Below are 15,710 nucleotides of genomic sequence, written 5' to 3'. Positions count from 1 at the left end.
GTATATTGTGACATGCACATACAATAAATAAATGTACATTTTAACTTAAAAGATACAGATAACGGGCTGGAGAGATGGCTCAGCAGTTAAGAACACTGACTGCTCTTCCAGAGGTCCTGAGTTCAATCCCCAGCACCCACATGGTGGCTCACAACCATCTATAACGGGATTGGATGCCCTCTTCTGGAGTCTGAAGACAGCTACAGTGTACTCACATACATAAGATAAATAAATCTTTTTTTTTAAAAAAAGATACAGTTAACATAACCATCTACCTGAATTTATTTTGTCAACTCTATGAAATATGGTGACTCGTGAAATCAAACTTGATGTTAGATTTGGGAGCTAAGATGTAGTAATGCTCTTTGTAGACCCCAGTGGGGAGCTGGGGTGTGGTAATGGGACCTCGGGGCCTTGATACCCGGCCCTGGCCCCAGGGGACTGCATATCTATGCTGATATATCCATCAACACTGCAGAAGTCCCCTTGGGATGAATTATCAGCGCTCCCCAGACCATGACAGTTTGCCTTTCTAAAACCCAAATTGCTCAGATCCTAAAGTGCATGTGGCTCATAATAAATCCAGCATCAGGGTCAACCCACAGCTCGTTACCATTGCTGTCACCATTAGAGATCTGATCTCACCACCAGTAATGTCATTACAGAAAGGCAGATGATAACCACAAGGAGATACCGTCACACACCCACTTAGTGGCTCAAAAACAGGGAGAGCGCAGGGCTCCCTGTGTAGCCTTGTAGGGACACAAGCCTTTTCCCTACAGGGCTGTGGGAATCTGGCCTATATGTAAGTGGGGGATCTCCCAGGCTGTGTGGGCAGCAGAATCTCCTTGTAGCATCCACCATTGTAAAGCAGGTGGTGGAAGAGTGTGGGAAGAGTAGCCCTCACTTAGACTTAGAGAGGCTTGCAACCTGCTTGGGGGTTTGTGGGGAGGGAGCCTAAGGTGAGGTTTGGGCCCAACTGCCAGGTGAGTAGTGAGGATATTGAGTTGGGCTTCATGTTGTACAACACTCTTCCTGGGAGATGTAGACAGATGTCACCTTGCCCTAGATAGGGAACCAATGACAGACTGCCAAAGGATACCATCAAAGTCCAACTTAATGAGCCAGTGAGTTTTATTGGGGTCACTTACAGGAGTATGGGTGAGGGATTACTTAGAGGAACAGAAGTGACTCAGAGCTCATTCACCCAGCATGGATAATGGCTCTCAGAAGCTGGGACCCTGGAGCTCGCTGCACAACTTGTAAGCAGCTCTACAAATCAGAAAGTGTCTCTTTCAGACAGCTCATTGATTTATTGATTTGCAGCTTCCAGGCAATTTGAATACTTTGTGTCTCTTTCAGGTGGCTTGTCTTGTCTGACAGTGTCCTAGAGTTCTTAGTGTTTATATAACCTTGGGAGAGGTTCCTACTGAATCTGGTCAGTTTCAGGAACTTCCTGAAGCTCTTGAGTTATTTGCTTCCTGATCTTAAGGAGCTTCTAGGAAGAAGGGAATGTTTCATCTCCCTTTCAAACATCCTGGCTCTATCACTTAGTATGGTGGCTCATAACTTTAATCTCAGCACTCAGGAGGCGAAGGCAGACCCATCTCTATGAGTTCTGGACCACCCTGGACTACAATAGTTCTGAGCCAACCAGGACTACATAGAGAGACTTTGTCTCACACAAACAAACAAACAGAATATCGTGAGTCATACTGAGCTCCCCTCCACGGTGGGATGCTTTGTCTCAGAGGAAATGGCTGTATAGCACTGCATCAGTGTGCAGCCTTGAGAAGCAATGCAGAAGATGTGACTATCCAGGAATACAGCTCTAGCTGGTTGGATAGCTATGAGAGATGGCAAGGTGGCAGCAACATGTGTTTCTGGTGGAGGACAGGAAAGGCCTAGGCAGGAAGAAACCCAGGGTCCTCAATAAAACATAGTGCTGAAAACCAGGGGCTCAGGGTCATCACTGGAGGAGGGATATACCCAGAGAGAAGAACAGTTGCCCAGAGGGAATGTGAAGAGAGGCAGAAAAGGCAGGGAAATGGGGGCCAATGGAGAGGGAGGGAGAAGGACAGAGGAGCTGGACCTCTGAAGGTGAGGCCAGATGAGGAGCTGGACTCTGATGGGAGGCACAGGTGACATAGATGCATCAGGTAAATGTGGGGCCCTGCACATTTATGTGTTCCTCTGATGCTTAGGTCATGTGCGGCACACAGTAACCATCAGCTACAAGCATTTTAAATGTCTGTCTCTTAGGTTGAGGGAGTTTAGCACTCTTGGGAAGTGCCCTTGAATGAGCTATTCAACCCTGCAATGTGGCATATGAGTTCTATGCATCTGACCTCCAGTTGCCAGCAGATGGTAGGAGGTGCAGTTGTTAGGAAGGTTGCCTGACGATCTGGATGCTCCCCAGATTCAATTCCTGGCTGCCTACTGTTGGACAGGCCCAGCGAGCCGTCCCCATTGGTAAACTGGGATCATGGTAGCCCCCCTGGAGCTATGAGAAGCTCTTCATATGGCCTCAGCTTCAGGGGCCCAGTTCCAGAGGTGATGCAGGAAGCACTGTGGGTGTTTAGCAAGGAGTTGCTATTGGGATAACACCATGTCACCAGGAGTCTGATCCTCACCCACACCGTCTGGGTAAGCTGTCACTGCATAGCCATGTGGCTTGCCTGGGGTCACTAACTAGAAAGACAGTACAGAATATCTAGAGAGAGCAGAAGGAGGGCATCTTCTTCCAGAACGGGGTGGGGACAAGACAGCCTCAGGAGGCTTTTCTGAAGCATCAGAAGCCATCAATCTTCATCTTGAAGGTAGATAGGAGCCCACACCCTGGCAGGCTGGGGCCCTGTTGTTTGTGGTAGGATATCTCCCTTGCTTACCCAGCAGGTGTATTCATTGCACTCTGGGTGCAATTTTCCCAAATGTGGGCGCTTAGCTGCATAATTTGTGGAGCTTCACATCTTCTCTGGATAAACCAAAGCCAAGGGCCTGAGGTAGGAAGGTGTTGGCTACATAAGGGAAGCTAACAGGCATTCCAGCATTGTCAGCAAAGGCAATAAGGTTGGCCACAGTGGGCCCAGGGAGCTGTCCTCAGTTGGGATTGTTTGGATTGTTTGTTTCTCTGAGATGGGGGGGGGGGGGGTCTTGCTATGTAGCTCTGGCTGGCCTTGAACTCATGATCCCCTGCTTCAGCTTCCACGGTCTGGGACTGTACTCTCATGGAGGGGTTGCAAGGATGAAGTGGCAGTTTGGTTTTGAATTCCCCTGTGCATTCAAGGCTTAGCATCCCAGCACCCTTCTCCTCTGGGAAAGCTCGTGGTCAGAGGCTCCCCCTGCCAACTGTTTGCCCTACCTGCAGGATTCAAAGTCATTTTCTGCACAGGAGAAGGTGCCCCAGTTCTAGATTCAGTCCTAGGAAAGAGCAGCTTGTTGGTCACTCTAGGTCATGGGAGGCCCACAAAGCAGGTCACTGCAGCTCTGACGTTCTCATAAGTCTTAGGCTGCCGTGACTCATGAATCTGTCCTCTCAGAGCCAACGCTCCCTCCCGCTCTCTGTATGGGTGTCCTCATTTTCTCCCAGGCCCCGAGCTGCCTGCTACCTGTTCCTATCGCATCTCCCTGTTTCTTCCATAGGATGTCAACCAAGCATGCCTCTCTTGGCCAGGTTTAGGGCGACATAAGTGGGCCAGGAGGGGCTCCCACATTGACATTCTCTTCCAAATGTGGTGTCTTTGTGGACCCAGAGAGTGAGGTGCACTCAGGTGCTGCCGTCATTCAGCAAGGGCCCCTCTTCAGCTCACCTGTGAATGGTGGCAGATTCCCTGGGTGTGAAAAGTCCCAGGTTCTTCTTTGCCTTAGTTGCCACACTACTGCACGTTGCTGTCCCTTCCTCTACTGTGGCATAGCTGTCAGTCCTCAGCAGAATGGGTTTCCCTTCAGAACATGGAGCCATGCCGTACAGAGCTTGGAAGTCCTCACAGCTGTATGACTTCTTAGCAGCACCGCCTCCACGACTGAGTGCTGGCAGAGACCCATAAACAGGTGGTCTCCATCAAGCCTGTCTTTGCTGCCAGTGTGCTGTGGGCAACCACTCAGTCTTCCAGCACCAGTGAAGGCATTTTTTTTTATTCTGCTAGTACTTGGTATTGGACCTAGGCAAGCTTTCTACCACTGAGCCACACCCCCAGCCCCTCACGAGGTATTCTGAGCAAGCTCTCTTCTACTGAGCTGCACCCTTAGCCTTCTGTTTACTTCTGTTGCGACAGCCTACATGCTACGAGAGCAGGCTTGCCATCTGGTTTTACAGATGGGGAACTGACACGCTGGTAAGTCAGGTCCCTTGCCTGTGCTATACATTCACAGTAGATGTAAACGGAGTTGGAATTGGGCTGCAGCCTGCCTGGCCCAGTAGCCAGAGCCCGTGTACTCATCATTTTTTATTATTTGTACTCTGTTTCCTTCAGCTCTTATCATAATTGCTCAGTGGATTTGTATATTACCTGTCTGCCAGTCGGCCAGTAAACTCCTGTCTTTTGGTGTTTCAAGGTGGAGGTCTCATCAGTTAGCCCAGGCTAGCCTCCAGTCCTCCTGGATGGCCACTCAGCTCGATTGCATCCCCAGCTCTAGAACAGTACCTGCTGCACAGCAGCCCCGTAGGGGACCTTTGCTGAGAAACTGAGCAGAGTCACCGGTGAAGAGTGTGGAGAGCTGGGTCCCTCAGACAGTGCTGGCAGGAATGCAGTAAGACATCCATGCAAAAAAAAACCACACGGACGGTTTCATAAAAACTAAGTACACAGCTGTCATATGACCCAGCCAGTGAACTCTTGGGCACTTAGCCCAGAGAAATAAGATCTTTGTCCACACAAAAATCTGCCTACCATTGTTCATAAAAAGCTTTGTGCCTTACCTCATCTGGAAACAGCCCAGTATCCAGGTAAACAAAGCCGTGGCTGTGGGTGCTGGGCCGTGGTCCTCTTCAGAGAGAGCTGTGAAGTGTGAGGTAGGCTGGGGGGGAGGGGGGGGAAGTGCTGAGAGAGGAAAGCTGTGCTGCCAGGCCAGTGTGCAGAGCTGACCATAGCCACGACTGACGTGATGGCTCGGAGTGTGTGTTGATGGGAGGTGGTCAGGGCCATAAACGGCAGCGTGAGCAACCTTTGCAGTGATGGGGTCTTCTAGAACGGGAATAGGGTGGAACTCAGGGGCCCACTGAAAGTCACCCATACACCCTCCCTGTTCCTACCATGGTGGTGGTGAATACATACACATGCACGTGGTAAGCTTGTAGAGAACACAACACACATACCACACCACACCACACCACGTGTAGAAAACCTGGATAATGGGCTGGCCAGATAGCTCAGCACATAATGTCCTGGTCAGCCAACCTCAGTCTCTGGAACCCGCATACAGATGGAAGGAGAGAAGCAACCACGTAGTCACTGCGCAGTTCCACATACACTTACCGTGGCGCCTGTGCCCTCCTGCCACACAAATGAACACTCCTAAGAAGAAAAGCTGAGGATGGTGTCACGCTAGCAGGAGGGGTGGGACAGTGCCCAGCCCTTGAAAAGCTGAGACAGGAGAGTAACCACAAATTCAAGGGTAGCCCAGGCTATGGTAGGGAGTTGCGCGGGACAATATGGGCTGTAGAGTGTAAGACCCTGTCTTAGAAAATAAAGGGGGAAAAAGTCTGAATAAAATCAATAGCTTGCATTTGTTTATGATACTGTTCTAGAGTTGTGTCCAGTGTTAGCATTTCCAAACTAGATTTAGTAACTTTCTCTATTATGTCTCACAATGCCGTGTGAATCTACAATAATCTCAATAAAGATGCTATTTGATGAGATAAATTGGCTCCCCACATACCCAGGCTCAGAACATGGTGACTGTTACCGTTATCACTGTTGTTGTAACCTCATAGAATCAGTTGGTGCAGTGTTCTTTTGTGTCTTTATGTAGACTACTGTCTGTTCAATTCCCTAAGAGACTCTAAATACAAATCTGTTACATAAAAATAAAGGAAAATGCACAATCTAAAAAAAATTTTTTTCATTTGAAAAGTTGCTAGTGCTGCATGATGATATACCTATAATCCCAGTATTTGGGTGGTAGGCGTAGGAATGTCAGGAGTTAAAGGTTATCCTGAGCTACACATTGAGTTAGTGGCCTGCCTAGACTACGTGAGACTCAGTCTCAAAAACAAAAAAGAAAACAGTGGTCAGTGGTGCTGGGCATAGTGGAACATGTCTGTAACCTTAGTACTGGCCGGAGGCAGGGCTGAGACAGGAGGATCTGGAGTTCTAGGCCACCTTGGGCTGCACAGAGAGACCTTGTCTCCAAAACTAGGAGGTTTGCTTCGAGACAGACACAGAAAGAGTGAGGGTGGCCCAGCAGAGGTAGGATGTGGCAGAGCTTAGAAGGCCATGGCCGAGAGGCCGAGAGCTGACCTTCAGGTCTTGGAGGGAGCTGGCCAGATTTTGCATCTCTTAATGGTTCTAGCAGCTGTACAGAGATTGGGGTCTAAGAATCGGTGTGAGAGAACAGCAGCTAGGGATGTTGAAAGTCAACCAACCACCCAGAGAGTAAGAAGAAGACAGCAGACCAGCCCTCAAATGACAGGGTCCCGGTGACTGCTAGGGTCCCGGCTGTTTGCATATCCTCCTGTTTGCCCACATGCTTGGGAGGGGAAGGGAGGGAGGGAGAGAGGAAGGAAAGGAAAAGAAAGGGAAGGGGGAGAGGGGAGGGGAGGGGAGGGGAGGGGAGAGGAGAGGAGAGGAGAGGAGAGGAGAGGAGAGGAGAGGAGAGGAGAGGAGAGGAGAGGAGAGGAGAGGAAAAAGGAAAGGAAAAAGGAAAAAGGAAAGGAAAGGGAAAGGGAAAAGGAAAAGGGAAAGGGAAAGGGAAAGGGAAAGGAAAGGAAAGGAAAGGAGGAAGACTCTGAGCACAGGAAACCTCCCTGGCTCCAGCATCTTCATTGTAGAAATAGCTTTTGCATCACCCTTGGGCCTCCTCAAGGACCCAAAACACAGGAGCCTGTGAGAGACCCTGTCCTAAGAAGGGACACAAAGAAGAGCTGTTTGGGGGTGCTGGGGACAATTTGTTCAGTATATGTCAGCTAGAGCTAGGCTAGTTGTAGGCATGTCAAAATTCATCAAATACCACTGGCTATGGTGGTTCGAATAAGATGGCCCCATAGACATTTGAATACTCAGTCCCCAGTTAGTGGTACTGTTTGGGGAGGCCTGGCTAGAGGAAGTATATCCCTAGGGGTGGGCTTTGATAGTTTAAAGACTGTGCCATTGGAGTTTGCTCCCTCCATTTCCAAGATGTGAGCTCTTAGCTGTCCCCACTGCCCTGTCTGGTGCTTGCTCACACTTCCCTGCTGTGATGGCCATGGACGCTTACCCTCGAGAACCATACGCCCAAACTAAACCTTTCCTTCTATAAGTTGCCTTGGTTGTGGTGTTTTATCAAAGCAGTAGAAAAGTAGCTAATGTACTAGATATGGTGGCTCCCACCTGTAATTCCTGCACTTGAGAGGCCAAAGGATCAGAGGTTCAACGTCCTCCTCAGGATGTTCCAGGCTAAAAAGAAAAGGACTGTATATTAAAAACTTACATTTTACAGCTACACACTGTCAAGTAACAATAGTAATGAAATAACCATGTGCCTGGCACTCTCTGCTCAGTGCTTTCCAAATCTGTGTGACAAGCTGTGACTCAGTGCTCTACAGGAACAGGGAACCCAGCTGCTTACAGATAGGACCGGGGCAGGCTGCAGAAAGCGCTTCCCTTTGTTTTCCACTCCTCTCCAATGCCCTTTCACCTGATAAGATGATGGGGAGCTGGGAGCCTTGGGAGGTCCACGCGCCATGTGCCATCATCTCAGAGCGCACAGCAGTGGCCCAGATCCTCAGTTGCAACCTTTGATGCAGGAGCAGAGCAGCTGCGGGAAGGCCAGCCAGCTTTCGGGCCTGCCTCTCATCCTCAGCCCTAGCAGCTGGGGATGAGCCCCCTGCTGCTGTCGGGAGCAGCAGAACGCAGGACCTGCTGCAAGGCAGCTGTTGTGAGTGAGCATGGGGACGATACAGTGGGCCACTCTGCCGGGGCTTCCCCGAGCCCCCACATACACAGGACATCACTGAGAACTGCTCTGAAGACTGGCATGAGAGCTGCAAGCCATCTCTTTACACAGGAATGGATTCGCCTTCCTGTTCTTACTGTGGCTGCCCACTTCCCTCTTGTAGAGACTTTCCTTTAATAATCAAAACCCAAGTGGCTGGCCAGAACACATGTCTGTAATCCTAGTGCTCAGGAGGCTGAGGCAGCAGACTCACAAGCCCAGCCTGGGCTATGTAACAAGACCTGCCTTAGAAAAACAGAGCAAAGACAGCTGGCTAGCATGCAAATCTACATGGAGATGCTTGTGCTTGGAACACACTGGCACCATCTGGCCAAACAGGAAAGCCATTTCATATCTTCTACAAGTCCAGAGGTAGGCGACACCAGACTGGATAGAATCAGCCACTTAACACATGTGTCTCGGATGCCAGCTCTCATGTCCGTAGGTCCCAGGAATGGCTTCCAGTGACATCTAGGGCCACATGCTTTCTTGTGCATAGGCATTGAGAGAGATAACACTGAAAAGACCCTTCCCCGTGAGCTCTGAACCCTTTCAGGCTACAGTTGGTCCAGCTTAGGTCATGGGTCCCTGCCAATCAGCCAGTCAGATCAGAGAGGAGCAACTCACCCTGTTGCCTTTGACCAATTGGAGTCCCTCTTTCAGGAGCTGAGGCAGTGGGAATTGACCAGGCATCTCAGTGCCCGCCACAGGGTAGAGAGAGAGGCCTCTCTGCTCCCGTCCTGACGAGCTCACACGCTCACAGATCGCATCAGACCCAGTGGTTTGGTGGCTTTTGAGAGTAAACCAGTGTGGTTTTCCTTTGAAAAAGTCCTGAGTCCTGTGTCTTTTCCTCCTCCCTCACATCCCCACAGGGAGAGAAGCAGAGACTGGTGTTATGAATGGTTGGTCCCCTGCTAGCAGAACTCCCTCCGTCCACGACTACCTCTTTGCAAAGTGTCCGTGGTATGGCTGTGGCTATGGACCGATTCTTGCAGAATAGATCTCGAAGTTTCAGTAAAGGAGCAGCCTCTAGCTGGGCGTGGTGGTGCACACCTTTAATCCCAGCACTCGGGAGGCAGATGTAGCTCTGTGAGTTCAAGGCCAGCCTGGACTACATAAGAAACCGTGTCTCCTAACGCACCAACTTCCAGAAACGGCCTTGGGTGTGTGTTTTCTGTCTCTAATGATTTTCACAAAACATTTTGTGTTTGAGAGCTAGCCACATTGTTATGCATCAGCAGTGATAATCCAGCTGCCCTCTGGTACTCCTTGCTGCAGCTCACATTTCTGGTCCCCTAGTATGAGGTACCAAGTTGTACCAGATCCACACCTCAGCAAAAAGTGCTTCAGAGAGTGTTGACATGTCTGCAGCCCTGTGAATCTGTGAGACTCAACCCAGGGTCTGCCTTGGGCTGCAGATGGTAGGCTGATGCAAGGGAGCGTTCCTTCTCATTCCACCCAAGCTCCTCCCCATGCTCCTCCCCATCACCAGTGCTCCTCCCCATGCTCCTCGCTGATCACCAGTGCTCCTCCCCATGCTCCTCGCTGATCACCAGTGCTCTTCCCCATGCTCCTGGATGATCACAGGTCTGCCTTCTCTGTTTTCTTTCCATTTGCTTTTGTGGTGCTGAGGATCAAACCCAGTGTCCAACACATGCGGGGCAAGTGCTCTCCACTGCTGAGCCACTCCCCCATGTCCTCACTGGGGGATTCTGGCTCTGCTATTGAGCCACACCCCCATGTCCTCACTGGGGGATTCTGGCTCTGCTATTGAGCCACACCCCCATTCCCTCACTGGGGGATTCTTCCTGGGCAAAGGCTCTACCTCCAGCCCACGTTTGCTTCTCACCACTCTGCTTCCTCTGCCCCGGGCAGCTGATGGTTGTAAAATGTGGTCTGGAGATGTGCTTGCTTCTCCGTTAGTTTGCTGTGCAAGGAATCAAACCCAGGGCCTTGTCCGTGTTGATAAGTAAGTGTTCTACCATGACATTTTTAAGATTTGCTCCGTATTATTTTTATTTATGTATACGCATATGCGTCTTTATGTTCAGGTGTGCAGAGACCAGAAGAGAGTGTCAGATCCCCAGGAACTGGAGCTAAAGGTAGCTGTGAGCTGCCAGATGTGCGTGCTGGTCACCAAATTGCAAGTGCTCTTATCACAGAGCCATCTCCACAGATGGGCAGTCTGGTCAGTACCAGGTATCTCTTTGCAAGGAGATGAGAGGACACATTCAGGAAGGGAAGTTCTGAAGTCAGTGGTCTGGATTTAAATTCTAATCCAGCATGGCAAATAGGTGAACCCTCTCCAAGTCCCAGAGCTTCTATGTCTATATGGTTTGGCCCCTGGTATCACATCTTCCTATATCTATGTGGCAGGAAGGACTGGGGACCGTGGAGCAGAGGGTATGGGGGAGGCAACTAGGACTGCCTACTTGCAGGCACCCCACTTTTAATAAGGGTTCAACCTCTCCTAGCTCACCTCCCAGCAGAGGTAGTGGAAGAGAAAAGTTACTTAGGATGTGCACCTGTTTAGCAATAGTTCTTTGGGGGTGAACTTGATCTTCTTTGGACAGTTCAGTCCCATAGCAAACACCAAATACAGCTCAGCAGCTGCAGACCAGTCCTCTAGGCAGGCAGACACCAGCAGCCATAGTTCAGTCCTGACAAAACTGCCAGGCTCACCAACTGGCCTGAGTAGAGGCCACTGAAGTGCCGCAGGAACCTCTCAGTTCTTGGGCTAGTTGCTGACAAAGACGGTGTTATCAAAAGTTGAGCTCAATGATGCTGTGTAAGACAGATCACAGATCGATACATGTGTGTCTTTAGTGACGAGTAGTGAGGCAGAGCAAACCAAACCAAGCCTCGGTGCTCATCTCCCACTGTCTGTGGATCATATTTACACTCCTTCATTCCGGTCCTTTCACCTGTCTGCTAAATCCGTACATGCTTTCACCTGTGTCTGCTTCAGGACGTCTTTCATGTGTGTGCTTTAGCAAGACATCCTTTCACCTGTGTGCCCCAGCAAACATCACTTGACGTAACTCACTTTCCAAAGCACTAGAAGTTTCCACTTGACCTGCCTCTCCCTCTCCCTCTCCCTCTCCCTCTCCCTCTCCCTCTCCCTCTCCCTCTCCCTCTCCCATCAGAAGCTCTCCTCTCGCCACTGAGACTTTTTATCCTCTCGCTGGAATGCTTGGGGAGCCAGTGAGTGTTTGCTCTGCACCAGGAAGTGAACTCTGCCTTCCACTCAGATCTGGCTCCAGGGTGTCCTCAAGCCACAGACTTTGGACTTGGTCCAAAGTGGGGAAATCTTAGCCATTAAGGACATTCTAAGTCAGCGGGCAGAATTTGAACCCAGCTCTGCCTCGTACCGCAATGTAACCTTATGCAAGTCACTTTCACTCAATTCCTGTTGTGTAAAAAAGGGATAGATAGCAATAATACCTCTCTAGGAGGATTGTGCTGATCAAAGGAGCCAACCTAGGAACAGTGCTCAGAGCAGGGCCCCGGTGGAGAACAGGCCTCATGCACATACGGGTTGGGATCAGTCTCCTTCCAGCCATCAAATGGCCCTGATGAGGAGGCTCACACAGTAGGTGTGACTTGTCCCATGGCTGATGTGTCTACTGGAAGACAGAAACCCCAGGAAAAGGCTAAGCTCAGGAACCAAATGGGTAACTGTCCCTGGACAGAAGGGTGGGTGCGACCGGTGGGTGTCTAGACAGAGAAGTGGGGACAGTGAGTGGCACATTCCTGTCATCCAGCACTGGCATGGCTGGGCGTGGCTGGGGGAGGGGTACACAGCATAAATCCCAGCACTCAGGAGGGAAAGCAAGTGAACCTGTGAGTTCAGGGCTAGCCTGTTCTACATAGTGAACTGCAGGCCAGCCAAGGCTCATAGTGAGACCCTGTCTCAGGAAAAGGGGGGGAAAAAGTGTATGTGGGGGAGGGGGAGGGGCACGTGGAACAGAAGCATTCAAATTCAGAAGACTGGAAGGGAAATGCTGGGAGCAGCAACTCCTTTTTACTAAGAAAGCAGTCTGGCACAGAAGTCTCCCCTCCCCCCACCAGACCTTTGTAGTACCTTTGTAGTAACTGAGATTAACCCTCCAGAGCTCTGCATCCTCTGACCCAGCCCACTGCAGACTTGTCTGAAGCGGGAGGAGTCTGAGTGTGTAACCACCTGCCACGGTGTCCTAGAGAACAGCGGTGGGCTTTCCATTCTCACTCATCACTCGGCCCCCTGTCACCTCACTGCCTTGGGAGTGGCACTGCCTGCCCTGGGGTCTGCTGGGATCTGGAGGGGAAGAAAGTTATTACGTGCCCCCTCTCTGGAGCTGGATGAGGCTGGCTTTGATGTAGAAAATTGTTATACTTTTTTTTCCTTTGGTTGGTAGGCTTTATCTTCAGAGACAAGATTGACCTTGAACTACCTCCTGAGTGCTGAGATTACAGGTTAAGACCCAGTTTATGCGATGCTAGGGGTCAAGCCCAGAGCCACTTTGTGCTAGGTTAGGGCTGTGCATCTAGCCAAGCCACACCCCCAGCTCTGGCTTAGCATTGCACAAGACTATTCAGGACTACTCAGGACTGTGAGTGAATAGAAGTGGGTATATGTGTGTGTTCTTCCTTGGGGTTGTTGTTTGTTTTTTTTGAGACAGGTTCTCACCCTGCAGCCTCAGCTGGCCCCAAACTTGACGATGATTGCCCCCACCCATGTTGAAAATGCCTTAGCTGGGCTTGGTTGTACACAACCATTATTCCAGCACTTAGAACTTCTCAACCTTCCTTCCTAACGCTGTGACCCTTTAATACAGTCCTCATGTTGTGGTGACACCCCCAACCATAAAAGTATTTTTGTTGCTACTTCATAGCTGTAATTTTGCTACTGTTATGAATCGTAATGTAAATATCTGTGTTTTTCCAATGATCTTAGGTGAATCCTGTGGAAGGGTCATTGGGCCCCCCAAAGGGAGTGGAGACCCACAGGTTGAGAGCCACTGACTCTAGATTGCTGAAGGAAAGTTTAAAGCCTGCCCTAGCTGTATAGTGAGACCAGGGAAAGAGAAGCGGAGGCTGGCCTGGAGAGTGGTTTAAGAGCTTGGTGCACTTATAGAAGACCCAGGTTAGGTTCTCAGAAACATTTGTAACTCTAGTTTAGGGGGTTTCCCATCTGCACCCCACCCTTGCAAATGATGCACACACACATGCAGGCAGATAGTCATACAACTCCAGAGGCAGAGGCAGGAGAATCTCTGTGAGTTTGAAGCCAGTCTAAACTGTATAGGGAGTTCCAGGACAGCCAGGACTGCTGAGAGAGACCCTGTCTTTAAAAGAGAAGATGAGGAGAAAGAAAGAAAAGAAAAACCAAAAGCAAAGGAAAGGAAAGAGAAGGGAAGGGGAGAGGAAATGAAAGGGAAAGGGAAGATGAAAGCAACTTGGGAAATCCATGAAAGTATAAACACTGCTACCTCCAGAGCGTCTGTCCCAGCATCTCTCTGAGTGTGTGTGTATTTTTTGCTGCTGGAGTGTTTATCATCAGTGGATGCTGGGCCATGTTCCCCTTGCTCTATGAGCCATCTGAAACATTGTTAGGGCCCATGCTATGTTCTTTGTTTTTGTTTCCCTTTATAATCAATGCCATTAATCTTTATTATTTTTTTCATCTCTAGTTACTTCTTTGGGATCAATTCCCAGAAGTAGCAATACTTAGTTCAGTAAGTAAAAATTTTACATTTAAATTGGTTGCCAATTTGCCTGGAGAAAGGTTCCACCATTTGTGATCGAGGACATGTGCAAGCCTTTATTTAAAAGTGCTGTGGTCTGGAGGCCCCATTTCTATGTCCTGTGCTGGGCAGGCCACCATTGCACTGGCCTCCTGGGGGCCTGTGCCTCAGCTCTGCCCTTCACCTGGCCTGAGGCAGCAGTCCCTGCAGCATTGCCCCAGGGCAGATGATGTGGGAACAGAGCGGCCAACTCTTACCATCTGCCAGCCAGATCAATGAGCCTGAGAAGAAACTAACCCTTCCAGAGCCTTCTGTGGTGTTGCTGCAGGCACAGGGCTGGCATTCATGTTCCTGCCATCCCGTCATCCCTTGTCTGTGCCCACCTCCCCCTGTCCCCAGATAAGTTGCTCTGAGACTGCCTCTGTGAGCACAGGCCACCCAGCCCCTCCCACCTCAGAAGAAGTGCTCTTTTCCCAACAGGTGCAGAGGTGTGTTTTCACGAATACCCTTGTCCATGGTTGGAGGGTGGGTGAGTGCTTTTAAGGGAGAGAAAGGACTACAGGACAAGTGGACTGTCTAGCATGGTTCACATGAGCACACCCACCTAGTCAGAGTAGGTCATATGCAAACTCACAAAACAAATCCTCAGGTCTCTGAAAACAGTGCTCTGATAACTGAGATGTTTAAATACATTCATATACTTTTAAAAATTAGGGGTTGGAGAGATGGCTCAGCAGTTAAGGGTCCTTACTGGTTAAGGTCTAGAAGACCCACTCAGGTTTGGATCCAAGGACCCATGTCAGGCTGTTCACAACTACCTGGAACTCTAGTTCCAGGAGATCTGAAACCCTCTGTACCCAGAAACGCATGCAGGCACATACATAGACACATATACATAAAAAATACACTTTTTAAAAAAAAAATCACATATCTAATGAAGTCTGGCTATCAGAGCTCTGTAGACCAGACTGACAACAAACTCAACAGAGATCTGCCTGTCTCTGACTCCCGAGTGTTGGGATTAAAGGTATTTGCCACCACCAGCCTAGTGAGTTATTTTTTTAAAATAGGGATGAGGAATATTCAGGAATTTCAGGAGAGTGACATCATCAAGATATATATTATATGCATATATGAAGTTGTACATATATATCTGTATATGTGTGTGCAGTGTGTGTGTGTGTGTGTGAGTGTGTGTGTGTGAGTGTGTGTGTGTGTGAAGATAGAGCCACTCAGAAAAATTAGATATCTAAGACAGGTATATTTGGCACTGTTTAGAGCTGGAAATATAACTTAGTTGGCTGTGCTTGCCAAGCATGGAGCCTGTGCTGTCTCCAATGAGATGGCCAAGATGACCTTAACCTCCTGACCCAGCTGCCTCCGGCTTCCATCATCACACTCAGCATCCTCACGCTGAGTCTGCATCCTCACACTGGGTCTGCATCCTCACACTGAGTCAGTATCCTCACACTGGGTCTGCATCCTCACACTGAGTCTGCATCCTCACACTGAGTCAGTATCCTCACACTGAGTCTGTATCCTCACACTGGGTCTGCATCCTCACACTGGGTCTGCATCCTCTCACTGAGTCTGCATCCTCACACTGGGTCTGCATCCTCTCATTGAGTCTGCATCCTCACACTGGGTCTGCATCCTCATACTGAGTCAGCATCCTCACACTGGGTCTGCATCCTCACACTGAGTCAGCATCCTCACACTGGGTCTGTATCCTCACACTGAATCTGCATCCTCTCACTGGGTCAGCATCCTCTCACTGAGTCAGCATCCTCACACTGGGTCTGCATCCTCACACTGGGTCTGCATCCTCACACTGGGTCAGCATCCTCACACTGA

The 15,710-nt window shown here is 49.7% G+C and overlaps 1 protein-coding gene across 15 annotated transcripts in view; it reads left to right on the top strand.

Annotated features, from left to right (window-relative positions):
* The window catches only part of Sipa1l3 (signal-induced proliferation-associated 1 like 3), a 198,790-nt gene that overhangs the window by 89,393 nt on the left and 93,687 nt on the right, over window positions 1-15,710 (top strand). The gene's annotated exons all lie outside the window — the stretch shown is intronic.

This window comes from Mus musculus, chromosome 7, assembly GCF_000001635.26.
Source record: "Mus musculus strain C57BL/6J chromosome 7, GRCm38.p6 C57BL/6J".
In the NCBI taxonomy this organism is placed as follows: domain Eukaryota; kingdom Metazoa; phylum Chordata; class Mammalia; order Rodentia; family Muridae; genus Mus; species Mus musculus.
This window is presented reverse-complemented; position numbering and strand designations above follow the sequence as displayed.